The sequence below is a fragment of the Lissotriton vulgaris genome, chromosome 3_2 (genome assembly GCF_964263255.1).
Source record: "Lissotriton vulgaris chromosome 3_2, aLisVul1.2, whole genome shotgun sequence".
NCBI lineage: Eukaryota > Metazoa > Chordata > Amphibia > Caudata > Salamandridae > Lissotriton > Lissotriton vulgaris.
Window position 1 is genome coordinate 155,674,932 of NC_141690.1, and position 19,514 is coordinate 155,694,445.

The 19,514-nt window shown below is 41.0% G+C and overlaps 1 protein-coding gene across 3 annotated transcripts in view; it reads left to right on the forward strand.

Annotated features, from left to right (window-relative positions):
• Positions 1-19,514, forward strand: part of TBC1D14 (TBC1 domain family member 14) — a 944,726-nt gene that overhangs the window by 372,554 nt on the left and 552,658 nt on the right. The window lies entirely within an intron of this gene.

Below are 19,514 nucleotides of genomic sequence, written 5' to 3' on the forward strand. Positions count from 1 at the left end.
AGCGAGTAAACAGGCGCCGCTTCGATCTCTGGCGTCCTGGCTTGCTTGCAGTTTGCTTATCTACCCTGCTGCCTGACAGTTCTAACACGCAGAATGTTATCTTAATCTTTACAGTTCCGATTTTGCGGTTGCACTTTAACTGCGTTTCTAAAGTGGCCGGAGTTCGGTGTTTCCTTTCACTTGAAGCTATTTTATGGATACCATATTAGATTTTTAGATCAGTAATGGTAATTGTCCGAATTTTGGAGGGGGTGAATCAAGATTTATGAAAGCACAAGAGCAAGACGCAATTTCGTGTGACATTAATTGTTTTAGTTTGAATAAGCCCGGTTACCCTTTGCTGCCGAAATGTATCTTGCACACGTTAATATTATTTAGTGATAGTATGGGCTTTTCTGCAGCGATTCCGTTTGTAAAATCTGGCTTCCGCTTCAGAAAAGCAAGTTTCCAAGTATGCAGACGCAATTACTTGATGGTGCCAGTCTGATCTTTGCAGGTATCAAGGAACCACATCGTAGGAGTGGTCACAACTTGATACAAGGGTAGGCTGGCCTAAATTATTAACCAACATGATCAGGTTTTGGAGCTCTGTTAAGAATGCCATATCTGGTGTCGGGCAGAGCGCAGATGTGCGAAGATTTTACAGTAACAATGTAGGAGAGCCAGCCTTTGTTTGGAAAAGGCTTTATAGTGGGTAAAATTTAGTAAGCAGTTTTCATTCTTGCGACATACACATTTAGAAACTCTAGATTTCTGGAGAAATAAAAATCTGTGAGAAGTGTAGAGTTGAATGTCTCCTATTGATTGTTCAAGCTATCGTGTCCCCACCTCTTGACTCTCATAATGAAGTTACCCTCTATTTTAGGTCGCGCCTGGGGAGCACATGCGCTGCTCTGCGAGGCATGCTGTATTCAGGTAGGGACTTGAAGCTCCACCCACTCTTTCCCCATATTTTTCCATTGGCTTGTGTCATTGTCCACTGTAAACTGTGGCTGTTCATTGGTCAATAGGCTGAGTAGTGCGGCCATAGGGCACCTCATTTTGTAACCTCCCATGGTGACACCCACACCCTTGTTATGTGTGTTACTTGGTAGACTGTAACTACACCCTCGAGCACTATACACACTCTCTCCTATACCATGCAATAGGTCTCGCATTTGCGACAGTTTAAACTATTGGCATTGTAAATGACAATGCCTTTTATTTATCTGTTTTAAAAATGACACATAAATAAAAGGCACGGTCATTTACAGTGCCAATAGCTCAAACTCTAGGAAATGTGGGACCTTTTGCATCTCTAGGCTGCAAATCTGATGCACTCTTGGCCATAGCCTAAGATCGTGGCGATGCTAAATTGGTCTGCACACTCCGTAGTCTTGAAAAGGTGGTACTCGCACTTTTGCCCACAACAAACTACCTGTCTGGGGGCAGCATCTTTGTAGCTTTAGGCTGTGTTAGATCATACATTAGTGCCAGTTATCTAGTAATGGGTACACTTGATTTTGTTATTTATTGAGTGGCAAGGAGTGCAGTCTTTGCAATCCATATCTGGATTAAATTTGCAGTAACGAGTCAAAAAATCAGAACAGGTCCTTACAGAAGACTAATAGCTATCCCCCTTTGGGTACGCATATCCTTATAGTTACCATAAATGTTCAAGGACATCTGATTGATTGTACAATGAATAAGTGTTGTCCATATAGAGTTTGCACATCGCCCCCCTACTTCTTGCTCCATCTTGCTTCTTTTGCCCCCAGAATTTGTACGGAATGAATTCATAAGGGTCCCACCAGAGTTGACCAATTGAGAGCGTACCTATCTGGTGTTCTGTAGGGATCAGCCCTCCCAATGTTTGGTGAGAAAAATGGCAGGCTTTCTCTACCCAGCATCCTATTCTAGGAGGAAAAGTCTGTCCCAACCTGATTGGTTACATTTTCGAACTGAAGGAATGCAATATCCCTCATTGCCATTGTGATGTTTGCCAACGGCTGAGGGCTAAATAATTAAACTAAATCATTCTGCAAAAGAGAGATTTTTGTCTCCTGCCTGTGTGAAAGTCCCAGCCAGCACATGAAGGCGTAAAGCAGCAAGACAGCGTCAAGAAGCCCTCTCTGCCCCCTCACTAGAGCACAGAGGAGGGCTTCCCAATATACATAAAATGAAGGTGAGCGAAGTCCTGAATGCCGGCCCTCTCTGTGCCAAAGCTTTTCTCACAATTCTGAGGCCCCTTCACCCCATCTTGCCCTTTTGCTGGTAACCACTAACCTTCCAGTGCGAGATTGAGCTCAAGTCTATCGCAACCCTCATTGATGCCTGTGGCAGAGGAAGTGTCCAGAGCTACATTTGGGGATTCCCTAAGCCTACCAACTTGTCACCCAGCTGACTTTTGCACTAGCCTGAGGCCCAAACTTTGAGAGGCCGTATGCATTCCTTGTTGCGTGTTCTTTATGTAGGATGACCCACACTCCAATTTCCACTAAGGTGTAGACCCCCATGAGCACATATCTGTGCTAAGACCTCATCCTTCTGGATACTGATCTGATGCTGCAAGTACCTTTGTGTTGGTAGATAGCCATTTTCTCCATATACGATGTGCATGTGGTTATAGTTTTAAAAATCAGCATAAAATAATGGCCACAAACCATGTTTTTGATGTTCTATTTTTAGTGGAATGATAGTGATCCTTGTTCCCAAGGAATTATGAACACACCTTGTTCGTGATCAACTAGTGATTGTAGTGTAGTGTAGTTCCTAGTTTCCCACTAGGCCCTGCGCATTGGAATAACATAAACAGTAGTATCGACGTGGAACTGGCTATATTCCAGGCCTCCACTGACTATGCTAAACTTAATTGGGTTGTGTTACCAACTAGCTCAGAGGTCACTGGAAACTTTCTTCTCTGCATAGGAAGTGATCAGCTTCCTTGGCACAGACAAGAAGGGATTCAGTTTTCCAACAACCGTGCAACATGACAACTTTGCTCCTCAGATCAAGAGTCGATCTCTAGGGTCGTGTGAAACAATAGACATAGATTTCACTCAGTCAGTCTAGTGCAGTTTACTTTCACGGTATGTAGAGAATAGAGAGACGGGCGTGTATCAATAAAGGTTAACATTTATTGAACAGTCTTTCTTCTCATACAAGAGAAATGTATTGCCACAATTGCAATAACTGTTATTATAAAAAGTACGTACAGTAAGATAAGAATTGCGAAATAGAACTGTAAAAGCATTGATATGGTTTCTTAGCCATACAATGGTTTAAAAGTAATAAAACATATATACAGTCATATATACATTAGGCTAACATACTCAACTGGTGCTTCTAACTAAGCCTACCCCGGTGTGCCTGACCTAAGCCTAACACGTGAGAAGGGGGAGTAAGTAAGTAGCTTAAGTTAAGTTGGTTTTGCCAAGGTTTGTTTCAAGAATTCTCTTCTAAGGGTTTAGTCAACACCATACCTCTGAATAGAATGATGGAGGATTGGTATCTCCTTCAGGGGTCTCTCTCGATATCCCAGTCACCCGCGAGGGTAAACCGGAAGCGCCGGGACTGGATTTCTCTGCACGAGAAATGCAGCGGCTTCTCTCAGCGCGTCGAGGAAGGAGGGGTGACAGCGTCCGCGGGCAGCTGGGCTGGATGTCTTCGCAGAGGACGGCTGCACGGCTCCTCAAGCGTACTGAACCACAGTTCGCGCTGTAGCGGCGATAATGGTAATCAGTAGCTTCACCACCACAGGATAGCAGGCTGCAGCGACAGAGTGCTAGTTGTTACCAACACTGGTCATGCAGGCAGCTGGCATCAGCAACAGGCAACGCTCATTGCTTAAGGCAACGTTGGTAATATTTATACCTGACAGGTGCCGGGTTTGACGCAAGTTTGCTGGACATAAGACGTCAATTAAAGATGTCACTAGGAAGTGATAGTTATCAGTTGCTCATTAGAGTTCCATTACTAATCAAAACATAGCAAGCGGGGATTTCCAGGTTTGCTAAGTTTTTATCTTGTTGAAGAACTCGGAGTGTTATCTAGGAATATCAGATAGTGACTGCTGCTCTGTCATTGCACTAATTGGTCGCAAAGGAAGTAGCAGAGAGTCATGCTGGAATGTGGCTCTGTGGCTCTGCTCGTGTGAGGCCAGAGATGACTTTTCAGAAAATCGCACTTGAACGGTTATGCCAATATAGGGAATAAAGGGCTTTATAGCCGAATAGGGGCATAAGGTCACAGTATCGATCAGGCACCTAGATAAGCACATGACACCCACTCCACGAATTCATGTCCATCAAAATTACTAAAACTAAGCAATTAGATGCATGTGTAACATTGTGTAACATAGCCCACCCCAAAATACATAAATGCATTCGAAATAGGCGTACTTGTAATACATGGAATTTAGGTACTGTACGTAGTTTTAAAACATAGTAATCATTCAAAAATTATTGCATATGAAATCAATGAACGATTATGCATAAAGAATTACACATGAAGTATCTCTGACAGAAGAAATGCGAGATAAATCATCACATAAAAATGCATTGTAATTACATGTGTGCTAGAGGCTGGTGTTATGTTGTTATGTCTCTAGATGTGTTTAGAAATAGAAGTGAGAAGCTTCTGTTCTCTAAGAATAGTTTTTACGTTAAGCAAAGAATTGTTCGTGCCAAAAAGAAGAAAAAGGTCAATATTTTAAAAATGTCCAATTCAAAGAAAATAGATTTCCAAAGCTACTGGCAGTTTTTTGTTGATCAAAACTGAAGGCCGAATTCAGAGTTCATGGGAACGCTGTGTGTCGGAAAGCTTCTCAAAAGTTTAAAAAGTTATTGTTTCTCTATGGGAGAGAACATCGTATCAGACAGGCTCGCAAAGAATTGGTCTACAAAATCAGGTGATAGTTCAACCAAATTAGATAGCGCTGTAACTTGGCAGGTGTGAGAATGATTGCTGTCATCGTAGTCAGGACCAGCAATGCTCACAGAACGTTGTACCTGGATGATGTTGCTTTTGTCACTCGCTCCACTGTTACCACTTGGCTGTAGTACAGGAGTCTCCACGAATGCCGTCATCAGGATTGGTAGCCGCTGGGGACAACACAATGCGTGAGCCGTTATTGGACTGAGCAAAGTATCGACGTCCATTGGTACTGCTGATGGAAGTGAAAGACAGATGTCCAACACGCATTCCTCGCCGCAAAGCATACACCGTAGCACAGGTAAAATGCAATTTTGCCATATCGGTCTGAATGAAAGGAACCAGGTCATGTTTAGATCTCTCAGCCTGGCCAATCCGAGGACGTTAGTTATCCTGTCCCTGTAGCGCATTGCTAGGATTGTCTCTTCCATTCCCATGGGAGCTATGTCTGAGCCGAGGCTTGCCATATCGAAGCAGGAGGGTCAAAAATAGAATCCCTGCGATGAGTCCCAAAAATAGTGGAATACCACCAAAGATGGAGTGCACAAAATTAGGAAAGATTCCCAAAATTGCCTGGAAGGGTGTTAGCAGTCCCGTAAAGACTGTCTTAAATATGCCTGGGATGCTTGTAGCACTAGACATGTTAAGGAGTTGGTCGAGCATTTGTACGAAATGCACGGGGCAATTTGTTGATAAAAGGTCATGGACCTCAGTAGCCGTCCTTGCGACTAGAAGATCATACGTCTCTTTAGATGACGTTATAGGCACTGTTGTCTTTAAAAGCACAGATTTCATTTTGCTTAATGTATCAATTCGTATAGAATAGAGATTCAGACGAGGCCAGATGGGAGTCACTATGTCTGGAGGCCCGCTCGGGAACAATGCTTGCATACAGCATTTGACCATGGACGTTACTTCTACTAGATAACTTAGTCCGGGCGCGAGGCCACAGCACCTGTGATCCGTTCTTAGAATGTAACTCCCGTTTGCGAGTTGCATAAAGAAGGGCTCTATCTGAGTTGCAGGTGTGACTAGCTGGTGGCATGAGAGGTTGTTTGAATTTCCATCACATGCTCCGTGTAAATTAATACCCTGACACAAAAGTATACCGCTTAGTGAGTGTTTACAGTTGTCACCACTAAGAAATACATTTTTGTCGCTGTCACTATAGCAAGAATGAGTGTATGGTAATTTCCATTCGGATTTTATATATCCCTTACCCAATTGTTCATACTGGCCAGCAGGTATGTATTCAAGGCATTTATGAAATCGGAAAGTTGTTATCGGAATTGTGATAATCCCGTGTATTATCCATTCAATGACAGGACTCTCTGACATTGTCAATGGTAATCTCTCGAGTTTCTCGATGCTCAAGATTGTATAGTCTGCTCCTTTCTGTGCCAAACTGATCTGTTTATCAGTAAGGTTAAAAATGGAAAACAATGACGTTGTGTTAATTAAACGCCAAGGCACATAGCCTGAACGAAGATTTTGCAACGTCCAGCCTAGTTCTATAATAGAGCGTAATTGAGACTGGCCATGTTGTAACATTAGCAAATCTCTGTCTATCACATCAAAGGCAGAGGATACAATATTGTCCAAAGAATATATTCTGGAAGACAGAGTCATTAACCCATTGTCTACCACAGAAAGTGTTTTCTCCAAATTAATACGATCAATTTCTCGTATTTTTTCAGCAGTTTCAATTTGCTTTACTTTCCAAGCCTCGTTGTAAGCTGCATAGATACTGGTCGCTATGAAACGCTTTTGACGCTGTTTGCGTGGTCCAAGAATGAAATCGCGCAAATCAGCACCATCTTTTAATAAAGACAAGTGTTGCTTAATTTCAGCCATTGTGGATGTAGTTAGCCATTCTAGGCAGAGTTTCCCTACACTGTATGTGGTTACAATCCCTGGATGTTGTCTCTGGGAGTATCTAGGGTCTAATCTGGTCATTTTTAACCCCTGTGTTTTATTCAGGAACCTATCTTGACAGCTATTTGTGTCTGTAGGCCAGATTAACCACTTTTTCCAATCAGGATGTGTTCTGTTGAAATGTAAAATGTGTGACACGTCTAACTCATTATCTGCAGTTGCATTCTCAGCTATTGGCTTTGGTATAGACGGTGTTTTAAGGTCTTTGTTCTTAGCTAGGCCAAGACAAGATGTTTGGTGTACAGTGTCATTTAAAAATAACATTTGTTCTGGTATCATGCAGGTTCTAAACAGTGCTTCTAAGCCTTGCACCTGCCAATCTTTTGTACCCCAAATTGTTTTCGTTTCAATATTATTTTTCCAATAATCAAAACCAAATGTCATCATTTTGTCATAAAATGCTTCTGAATATATCAATTTAGAATTTGTCAGCATTGTTTTCATTCCTGTTTTATCTAACAGTTTATAATAAAACGTTTCTGCATCACTGGTGTTAAACCCTGAAAAATATTTGAATTTCTCAAAAAATGCTTTAGAACTGCTTTTAGGTGGTGTAGAACAATGTTCCCATTGATTATACATAAAAACATTTCTAGGCTGTGCAGATTTATGCAAGTAATGATCCCCATAGTGGGTGTAACAGAATAACTGCTCATAACTAGATGAACCTTGTAAATAATCATGATCTGTGAATCTAGCTGACATTACTAAATCAGACATCATGTCATTAATACTGTTAAAGTCCCAATCATCAGAGAATGTACTAGGTGTAACAAAGTCACTTAAGGAAACCTTTAGTTGATGAGGATACTTCAGGATTTCGACCGGACCATAGATCTCATAGTCTGTTTTCTCCCATACTACCCCACCAGGTATTGGAATTGCTGTGACATTTACTGTTGACAGTTCTCTTTTCTTCACGTGGGATGATCTGTGTGGTTTCAGGACTAGGTTGATGTTCTGACTTGCTGTGTCCATTGTAATATATTTTCCTTCAATGAATTTTCCCAAACACAGTACCATGATGAGCCAAAGCAGGAGGAAAAATACACCTAGACCGAACCAGAACTCTAGCCAAGGGGAAATAAAGTAGATTTGCTTCAGTTGATGAAAGAGTTCCGTTGCTTTTTCTTTAAAAGACTTTTTTTGTTTCTGGCATCACTTCGGGGTCGTTAAAATCTTCAGAGAAGTTGTCGAAGTTGATGAAATAACCAGAGGCAGTTCTGTCAATTCTTTCAATCTGTCTTTCGGTAGCACTTTCTGATGCCACATCATTGTAGACTGGTGTTGTTTCTTGACGAACTGTTTCAATCTGTGTTTCAAGAGGCACGAGTTCCATGGCATTATTGCATAGTCCTTCATTGTGCACTGCAGGCTGATCGAATGTGATGAGTCTTTCAGTTTGAACCTCTTGGATTGTTGCAAGTTTGGGTATTCTGTTGTTTCTTGGGAGTCCACTGGGCCTACTGTTGATTATAGGCCACATGCTTGTGGTTTTACCAGATCGATGGACACGACTCTGTTCTCCTTTTTACCAGCAAGGGGCGGTAGCACAACTGATCTTGTTCCGGTGACTGCTAAGACAGGTACTGCTTTTCTGTAAGAAGGCCCAAATTCCTTCTTAACCGCGATCTTTTCTCTGACTAGATCCCCAATCTTTGGAATCCAGACAGGCCTTGCTGGGGCTGTTGCGGGTGGTGCCTCGTCAGTGGTATTTGGCTGTTGCTTTAACTTTATGTTGCTTAATGATTTTCTTGTTTCATTCAGTTCCTGTAAAACAGCCAAACGGTCTTTTACTTCAAACTGCTTTGTTTCTTTTTGTACCACTGACATCTGACTATCGAGGTCCTGAACGTTCATTCTAATTCCGAACAATAGTTCGTATGGGCTGAAACCTTTTAGAGAATTTCTTGGCATGTTGTTAAGACTAGTCTGGACACTTATTAAATGTTTGACCCACCCAGCGCCTGAACCTAATACCTTCGCTGTTATAGATTGCTTTATATCCCGGTTTTTTCTTTCTACCACACTTATGCGACGGACAAGAATACCGCAACCCAATTCCCATGCTAGCCATGGCCTCCCCATAAGCTCGAGAGCTAAAAGCAGGACCCTGGTCAGAATGGAACGTGGTAATTGCGTATGTGCCGATATGGACTCGCTAATCTTTTATAACCGTTCTAGCGTCAGCCGAGCGCTGGGGGCCTCATTATTTAAGTGTATTTCGTCTTAAACGTTGTACACTGGGACGCGCTTCTCTTCTTTGATTGCGCAGATAGACCGCCTTATGCTGTCTAGAAGGGATCCTGAAACTACACTGGCCTTTTCATTTCTGCGATCTCTGTTGCAGTCTTCACAATTTTGAGCAAAACATTGAATATCTATACTCATTCCTGGCCACCAGTACTCTGATTGTAATTCTTTCAGAGAGGCTTTGATTGTTTGGTGTTTCAGACCCAACCCCATGTGTGCTTCCAGTAATAGGAAGCCCCTCCTGCTCCTGTTTGGAATTACTCTATCCCCCACTCCAGGGATTCGAGCAAAAGGAACGGAGTTTGCATCGATTATGTATGCATAATTGAGTGGATAGTTTACGGGTAGTGCTGCACAGTCGCCTTTTACGGTCGTTTTTACTGCCAGCATTGTTTCCCCGTCTATATACTTATCTGTACGCTTTTTTGTGGCTACGGAAGCCGGGTTAGTTGCTTCCGCTTTGGCTGTATTAGCCAATGAATTCCCTGCAACGTGAACGCCATCACGTTGAAGACTCTGTGCGTGAATCACGTGAGTCTTTTGTAGTTCTTTGTGTAAAAGAGCTACCTCGTTCCAGAGCTTTTTATGCTTTATTGTGGCACCTGTGTCATCTTTGTAGTCGTTTTCGATCCAACTCTGCAGTTTGTTATTGTAAGAATTGACGCAAAAATGAGAATCGCACACGATAAGTGTGGGGAATTCGCGTTCTGCGTTTTCGAGCGCCATCTTTAAAGATCTGATCTCAGTTCTTTGAACCGAACAGTTTCTTACAGATTCAGTTTTTGTTACTTTCGGTCTGAATTTACCGCACAGCCAACGACCTTTAATGATCGCACATGCTGCATTGTAGGATTTACTCTCTACATTAAAATGCTGTACAAAGCTATCTGTATAGATTATACATGCGTATTGTGGGAGAGGCAGGATTTCGATTGGCAGAGGATATTCTTCTTCATATTCTAAATCATTCAGTTCTTCGTATTGAGGGGCAAAATAGTATTTCACGTCTTCCGCTCCTAGAGAATCTATGCACTGTATCCATTTTGGATCCAGTGACACTGTAGGCAGGTTTACTGGGCTGAATAGCGCCTCGAAGGCGGATTCCGCTGTGAGGATATTAATCCGTTTGCCGTGTGCTAGTTCTCTTTCATTTGCTAATGCGATTTGCACTGCGTTCACAGTTTTTTCTGTGCAACTGAATGTTTTTTCTGCTTGTGTGTACAAGTGAGATTTAATTGAAATTGGTACCTTTTCTCCTTCATTAGAGGTTAGGTACGTGAATCCGCATCTTCCTGGGATGACTCGGATTACAAGATCACGTGTGTTGTCACGTGTGTCTAATTTTGTTTTTGCTAACATGTCTGTTTGCAGTGATCTAAAAATTTCTGTGTGTTTTTGAGTCCAATTGATTTGTTTTAAATCAGGTTTTATTAGTTCGTAGAGAGGTTTAACCCTCTCTGCGTAATTTAGAATGTAAGTTCTTCCGAAATTCAGAAAACCTAGTATTGATTGTAAATTCTTCAGCGTTTTTGGAGCTTGGAGTACAGCGCACTTCTCTAAGAAGTTGTCCGCTAGGCTTTTCCCTTCACTTGATAATTCGTACCCTAAAAATAGTACTGTCAGATGGGCAATTCGGGACTTTTTAAAGTTGAATTTGTAACCCTCTGCTGCGAACCCAAGTATAATGGTGTTCACTCTTTTCAAGTGAGTATCCAAGTCGTCGTCTGTGAGATAAATATCATCTACGTAAGATAATGCTTCATCATCATAGATTTGTAGTAACTCTGTTACTCTAGCTGAGAATAGTCCTGGGCTGTTCTTGAACCCCTGTGGGAGTCGACAGAATTTTTTCTGCGACCCAAATGCGGAGAAAGCGGTCAAGTATCTGCTTTCTGGTGCAATGTTTTGACAAAAGAAACCATTAGAAATGTCTAATGTCGTTTTATATTTTTTCCTAACTATGTTATTCATTAGGGCTGCACTATGCGAGTTCTGTACTGCAAAAGTTTTGCAACATGTATTAAGATGTCTGTAGTCCAAAACTAGACGATATGAATTGTCTGGCTTGGAGACAGGAAACAAAGGATTGTTCATTTGAGAGGTGCATGTTTCAATCACCCCCTGGTACTCAAGTTGATCTAAGATCTCCCTGACCTGTTTTTTAGCTTCTTGCTTTATGGGATACTGCCGTTGGGCAGTTGGTTCACTTTTTAGTTGGATTTTGTGAGGCGGAGAGTCCTCATCCCATCCTACATGATTTTTATACAATGCAGGTGCCTGGGCTACTGCCCATTTCCTTGCATATGTGTATTTTTTATGAATCGGTATGTGATTCGAGAAGGCAGGCATAATCACCTCTTCGCCACGAGGGCACTCCCTGACAAACTCCGGGGGCCAATCTTTTTCAGCTAACAGAATATCATAGCCTTTTGAGAGCTTATCCCAAAATAGACCCTTAATTTTCCTAGTCTTATCACCCTCCATACGCAATGTTATTTCGTATATTTTATGGGGCTCGGTAAGTCTGGCGTCGGCAGTTTCAACCTGAATGTATTCATTCGTGTCCACTGTCTCCAGATGACTCATCAAGTTCTTGCGCGCTATACTGATCTCTGCTGCACTGTCCAACATTGTCAATGCCCACTCCCCGTTTTTCAACTGTGTCCTCAGTATTCTCTGCATGGTTGATTACTCTAATACTGGCTACCTTCTTTTTCTGAAATTGAGATTTCTTATTTTGAGCAGGTTCCTTGTCTTTGGACTTGGTGTGCTCTCCTGGGTCTGACCGTCCTCTTCTTTCCGAATTCTGTGGAAGAGATCGAGAGGGACGTGTATCAATACTTTGATATCTATCAGGTCTTTTTATATTATCCCTATTTCTAAGGTTATATCTTTTCTCAGAGGGCTCCCGTTGGGGAGACTGGCGTTCTCGAGTCGGAGTTCTTTCCCTCCGTCGAGGAGACCTTCCTCTGGACTGGAAAACTTTTTCCTTGGGAGTGGATTGTTTATTTCCATCCCAGCTCTTTTTAGGAGTGTTTAAATTATTTTTAATAAATAATTTTTCAGGATTTTCGAGCAGTTGGGGTTTTACTGGTTTCCCACCCAAGCTGTCTCTACCTAATTCTTCATAGCATTTTTCTATGATTTTTGCAAGCTCAACAGGATCTTTTATATCGGTTTCCCTCAACTTCTGGCGAATCGCCACAGATGCTGCTTCTCCCTTTACATTGGCTAATAATATAGCCGTGACCTGCTTGAAGTCTTTCAGTAATTTCATACCTAGATTTAAAACTGGCTCTGGACCGAATTCATTTTGAATCTGTTTTAGCACGTCTGGTATTACCGCCATAGACGGAACACCGTGTGTTTTTGTGTAAATGGAAGCAAAGACTGTACCCCAAGTGTCGCAGTCCTCCACGTGTGGTGCGATTCCCATAGGAAGGCAGATGGTCAAGATTCTGTGTTTCTCAATAGGGGTAGTATCAGGAAATACTGCCTCTATTTGAGTGATTTTCTGGGCTAACCAGAAAGGAATTTGTTCCCGTTTTACGGGTGTTTTACCAAGACATGACTGTATGTTCTGTGGTGTAATTTTATTTGTGTTCCCCTGATGAGGGGTCAGCTGTGGTGAATTAACAGCTGGCTGGACTGTTGCAGTCCGTATTACATATTGGACTAATTGCCTATGTATTTTTATTAATGTGTTTAGCTGTGCTAACAGCTCTTCTCTAGACATTCTTGCAATGTCAGGATGTGGTGTGTAGCTGGCTAGAACCGGCCACGTGGCTCCTGGTCTACCTAGTGGACCGAGCCTGGTAATGTGATCATTGTGTTTTAGGGCGCCATTAAACCAGAGCAGGTGCTCTTGAAATTTAAGTGGGATTTCAATCTCCTCGAAAGGAGCATACTCTCCCGGAGGTTCCTCTATTTTGTAATAGTGAAACTCTTGTGTTATAGCGTTTACCGCTGGAAAGTTTATCCATGAATAGAATACCTCTGTCTGCCGATATTCGTGAGCCTCTATCACGAAAATTACTGTACCACCTTGAGGTGTCAGTCCGTTTTCTATAAGTTTTAAAGTTATAGATCTTCTTAACTGGACCGGGATGATAATAGCATCCGGGTCTGCTTGTTCGGGACCTTGCCGAGTCGCATCTACTGCGGCCCCAGAGGTGCCGTTTTCTGGCATTGTAAAAATGCGAGGTTTGCAGAGTAGGTCTCCAAGGAGACAAAGATTAGATGCACAATATTTTGGAACACTGTATCCTTCAACGTTGAATAAACCGGAGCTTTACATAGGAATCTCTTCCTACTAAGGTCGGGCGGATTTTAACCTTTCACCCACTCCAGACGTCTATTGGAGTATTTACGGGAGAAAGGGGTGTGAAATATGCACGACTGAGTTACTCTACAAGTCTTACGTTAGTTTATCGCCTTACCAAACGTTAGGGCGCCATGTAGTGTAGTTCCTAGTTTCCCACTAGGCCCTGCGCATTGGAATAACATAAACAGTAGTATCGACGTGGAACTGGCTATATTCCAGGCCTCCACTGACTATGCTAAACTTAATTGGGTTGTGTTACCAACTAGCTCAGAGGTCACTGGAAACTTTCTTCTCTGCATAGGAAGTGATCAGCTTCCTTGGCACAGACAAGAAGGGATTCAGTTTTCCAACAACCGTGCAACATGACAACTTTGCTCCTCAGATCAAGAGTCGATCTCTAGGGTCGTGTGAAACAATAGACATAGATTTCACTCAGTCAGTCTAGTGCAGTTTACTTTCACGGTATGTAGAGAATAGAGAGACGGGCGTGTATCAATAAAGGTTAACATTTATTGAACAGTCTTTCTTCTCATACAAGAGAAATGTATTGCCACAATTGCAATAACTGTTATTATAAAAAGTACGTACAGTAAGATAAGAATTGCGAAATAGAACTGTAAAAGCATTGATATGGTTTCTTAGCCATACAATGGTTTAAAAGTAATAAAACATATATACAGTCATATATACATTAGGCTAACATACTCAACTGGTGCTTCTAACTAAGCCTACCCCGGTGTGCCTGACCTAAGCCTAACACGTGAGAAGGGGGAGTAAGTAAGTAGCTTAAGTTAAGTTGGTTTTGCCAAGGTTTGTTTCAAGAATTCTCTTCTAAGGGTTTAGTCAACACCATACCTCTGAATAGAATGATGGAGGATTGGTATCTCCTTCAGGGGTCTCTCTCGATATCCCAGTCACCTGCGAGGGTAAACCGGAAGCGCCGGGACTGGATTTCTCTGCACGAGAAATGCAGCGGCTTCTCTCAGCGCGTCGAGGAAGGAGGGGTGACAGCATCCGCGGGCAGCTGGGCTGGATGTCTTCGCAGAGGACGGCTGCACGGCTCCTCAAGCGTACTGAACCACAGTTCGCGCTGTAGCGGCGATAATGGTAATCAGTAGCTTCACCACCACAGGATAGCAGGCTGCAGCGACAGAGTGCTAGTTGTTACCAACACTGGTCATGCAGGCAGCTGGCATCAGCAACAGGCAACGCTCATTGCTTAAGGCAACGTTGGTAATATTTATACCTGACAGGTGCCGGGTTTGACGCAAGTTTGCTGGACATAAGACGTCAATTAAAGATGTCACTAGGAAGTGATAGTTATCAGTTGCTCATTAGAGTTCCATTACTAATCAAAACATAGCAAGCGGGGATTTCCAGGTTTGCTAAGTTTTTATCTTGTTGAAGAACTCGGAGTGTTATCTAGGAATATCAGATAGTGACTGCTGCTCTGTCATTGCACTAATTGGTCGCAAAGGAAGTAGCAGAGAGTCATGCTGGAATGTGGCTCTGTGGCTCTGCTCGTGTGAGGCCAGAGATGACTTTTCAGAAAATCGCACTTGAACGGTTATGCCAATATAGGGAATAAAGGGCTTTATAGCCGAATAGGGGCATAAGGTCACAGTATCGATCAGGAACCTAGATAAGCACATGACAGTAGAGGGTTTATATGGAATGTGACCCAGTGTTTATATTATTGTTTCACTTGTGATGCTTTGTTTTAACTTGTTACCGACATTTCTATAGCACCTTCTACCATTATTTGTAGTGCTACAGCGGGACTCCAGAACTAAATTCTAAATCACCAATGGCCATTTCTCCAGAACCTCAGAAACACACAACATTCAACAGTGGGGCCCATTGCACTGCATACTTACTCTGTTCATTTAATTTAGCTCAAAGATTTGGCCATCCACTCAGGAGTCTCACTATAACATTTGGTGGAGTGTCTAAACCTATTTAACTATTTTTATTTACACCTGCAATGTAACACAGTTTACCATGGTTTCAATTTAAACACCATTTTATTCAGACACACCACCATAATGGCAATGGATCTGCTAGAACGAAAATCAGGCGTAGGAAGAATCAAAGACCCGCTTTTATATTCTTCATTAATCTAATTTTTATTCAAAGCAAACTTTAGTATGTCCGACATTTAGGCATTTACTTATTTCTTTATTCAATAAGAATCTTTAACTTTATTTTCAAAAATGATCATTTATTTTAAAAGCTCAGAAATAGACATTTATTTAGAAGTTTCGCAAAGAACAGATAGTTCCAAGTTAATTCTCTCCTAACATCCCTAGCTAACACCCTCATCTTATCCTAACAAACCTGCAAAGAAAAATAATCAGTCAGAAATTAAAGTCCTTTCATTCCAAGTAATCGATCTTCAGTCCGGCAGCATCTCCAGAGGAAATCGAAAAAGCGGCCCCTTCTAAGCAAAATCAGGGGGTTTTATACACCAAATCCCTAACTTAATCTATCTAAAAAGTAACTAACATCACCAATTCGAGTTCTGATTGGACAAATTTGTGGTAGATGAGCACTTCCTCATCATTACAGCATGTTTTTCACGGTGAATCAGCAGAAAAATAAAGGTTCTTTGTTTAAGGCAGTTCGTGGCCTAGGCACATCCTGCACTTGAAACATGCATCAGCTTTCCCAGGCTTTGGACATTACATCGTCCATGCTTGGCACTCATCCTAGGTTCCAGGGTAGGGTGGCCTTGAACTTCACATCAAGCACAGTCAGCTCACTCGCGCTGGCAGAAATCTTTGAAGCTCATGCGTAGACCAGCACTCACTCGCCGTAGCTCAGAGCGGCCATTTTCATGCTAGGGCTCACGGGCCACATTTGGAACTATTATAGAAACAAACACAAATTCATGTTAATTATAGTAATGAAACCCTTCCGTTTACCTCCCACATTCTAATATTTCCCTATTAGTTGTTGCCTAGCAATAAGCCACATAAATGCGGTTTATACTTGCATATCCAACGACCTTTTAACACAAAACGTTTACAATAAGCACATTTAAATTATATTTGTTTATAATTAAGCTGCGCATTAATTCACATCACAATAACCACATGTATTAATGAATTCTTTCACTCCATGCAAGCAAGATTAGTACTTCCCCTGTGTTTGTGAAAGCATATTACTCTAAAGTTGGTTATTTAAACACGTCACACCATTAGTAAATGTTAACGTTATGGAACATTAATTTCACGAGGGGTACACACAATTTTGCATTTACCACCTCGCTCCATCAATTCCCTCATCTGGTGATCCTATCACCAAATATTCTCTCAAAATTTTGGAAAATTTAGCAGAACATGTTTCAAGTTCTTCATATTAGTATAATCTATACTCTGGTATCCTTCTCCTTTATTTCTTTGAACATTTTCTCTGACTTCTTCCATCTTTATTTCATTCTTTTCTGTTTCTCTTGCTTTTCTTTCTTGAATTGTCTTCTTTATTGACTTTCTAAAATATCTTCTACTCTTGCATATACAACATAATCTTATCAGAAAAATCACTATTACTATTATTGTTATCGGTATTAGTATTTTCCCTACTATAGAACAACCTATTTCTTGAAACCAATGCTTAATTGCTGTAAGACGTCTACCTAATTTCTCAAGAACACCTTCAACCTCCAGTGGTTCAATCTCTTTATGTAAATTTGTAATATACCTTTCTAAATTTTGACTCTTATCTGGAATATAAGTACAACAATGTTGCACTTTCAATATCCCACAGACTCCTCCCTCTTTTGCTAAGAGTATATCAAGGGCAAGTCGATTTTGCATTACCATTGCTCTCATGGCAACCATTTCAGTATCAACCATCAGGAAACCTCCTGCTGTATCTGTTGACAATCGATCAACTATTGTAGACAATTTTCGGATTCTGTTTGCATTGAACGAAATCTCCACTGCAGGTATCAACGCTCCAAAAACATCACCTATTATTTCTAATACACTCTCTTTTATTTCTACTAAGAACTTTGCCTATCTCATGTTTACCATTAGTACCTCTATCTACATGGAAACTTTTAGGAAAGACCTGCCGCACATAACAAGTTCCATACCAATGGTCTGGTAGCTTATAATAAGCTCTATTCCCACAAATAATATAAACACCCGGGAAAACAGGATCTTTTCCTCCTTTAAATCCCCAACCCCTATAATTCTATAGGTGTCTTTACATTGACTTGCACCCGCAAAATAATTGTCATACACAGTATTGTCTCTTCTTATACAGAATTTCCCTTACATTGGCGTATCTATATTTATAGCTACATTCACATTTTTATCATCCTGATTTTCATCATTAAATGTCCAATATTTTGATTTGTCATGCTTTACTTTTTCACTTCTTTTATAAACAATTCTTCTCTCTTCAACCATATCTAGAAAAGTCCTTTTCTCCAACCTTAATTTACACGTCAAATTATGTTTAAAAGCAAACTCATGAAAATTCCTCCATTTGCAAAAAATATTCTCCCATAACTTTTCCAGGTCTCTTTTTGTTCAATGAATTATCGATCCTTAATTTAGCAAAAATCTCATCTGTGTTGGAATAATGGTATTCCAATCTTCCAAGCTGATAAAACAAACTTGCAATCACACTACAAGTTACTCCATATGTAAGAGGAAGGTGATGATACGTCACACCTTCTGACACTGATGCAGGTAATTTTACACAAACATAACAATCGTCAACATTCATAGTTTTAATATACTTAAGCAATAACTTTGAAAATGTGTTTTGTGAATAGTCACTGATGGACCTATCTTGATGCAACTCTGGTTTATACACATGAGTCTCATGAACCTCCATTTTCTCACTTGGCTTATTCAAACTCACATTTGATTTTAATTTTGTTAAATTATCCTGGAAAGGAATAACAATAGCTAAAATTATCCATAATATTATCAATAATCCCATACAAATGGAACAACATCTACACCATTTTCTATAAATAGAACACTTCGTTTTATGGTTATTTATCAGCATTTTTTTTTTCTAACAGTGTTTCCTCGACCTTGTGTCACCTATAGTTTCTACAATATCAGTTCACTAACAGTTCTTCGACCTTGTGTCAACTCTGACCTCTTCTATATTTACAATATTTGTCTCACAGAACTACAGACTTTTACTTAATATCATATACTTTGATTACCAATCAATTTTGTCTTAAGTTGACTTCTTTACTCACTTTTCTCAATTTCTTTTGGGCAGTACAGATTTTCCTGACTGCTATTAACTTCAGCAATGGGTGGTAGGACTATATAAGTCCACTCAGGTGATTTGTATTTCTGATTTGGTCGTCTTACTCTTTTTGGCCTTTCCACAACCTCTATTTTCTTTCCCAATGTTTCTTTCTGGCTGTTGATCTCATTCACCTGCTCTTCTGTCTCTTTTGCTTTATTACAAGCTTAAATCTCAGTCCACCAGTTTCTTTAGGCCAATTATCTCCCTTACAGATTCTCTTGGTCTTTGGCTCTATTGTATTATGCTCCACTCTCCAAGCTCTTTTCCTTGGACTTTTTCTTAACACAATTTCATCTGAACTGTCATCAGTTTCACTTTCTGTATCTTCAACTGTGTCATTGATTATGATTTGTACAATGTCCTTATCTTCATCAGATTCAGCTTTCTTTTCTGTCACTCTTTTAAGAACACCTTCATAACTGTTACTTGGAATCTCATCCTTTTCGTGAGTCACTTCCGCTTCCCCAGTTTCAGGATTTCCGTTCCTGCCTTCAAAGCTTTCAGATTTCTTTTCGGCTTTTTCCACTTCAATGACCTTATCGTCACCTGCTTTTGCGTCTTTTCTGGTGTCTGTCTTTACCGATTCTCGACCTTCAAGTTGATCTTCGGAATCTGGTATTTCCACAATCTCCCTTTCTCCTTCACCTTCAGACGCAGATCTGGCTTCTGATACTTCCAGATGTCGACATTCCTGTTGATCTTCAGTATCTGGATTCTCTTCTGATTCAGCTTCAGATTTAGAGTCAGTTGTACTTTCACCATCGTATGGGTATTCAGGTGAAGGCACACGGATGGTGTGGCTGGC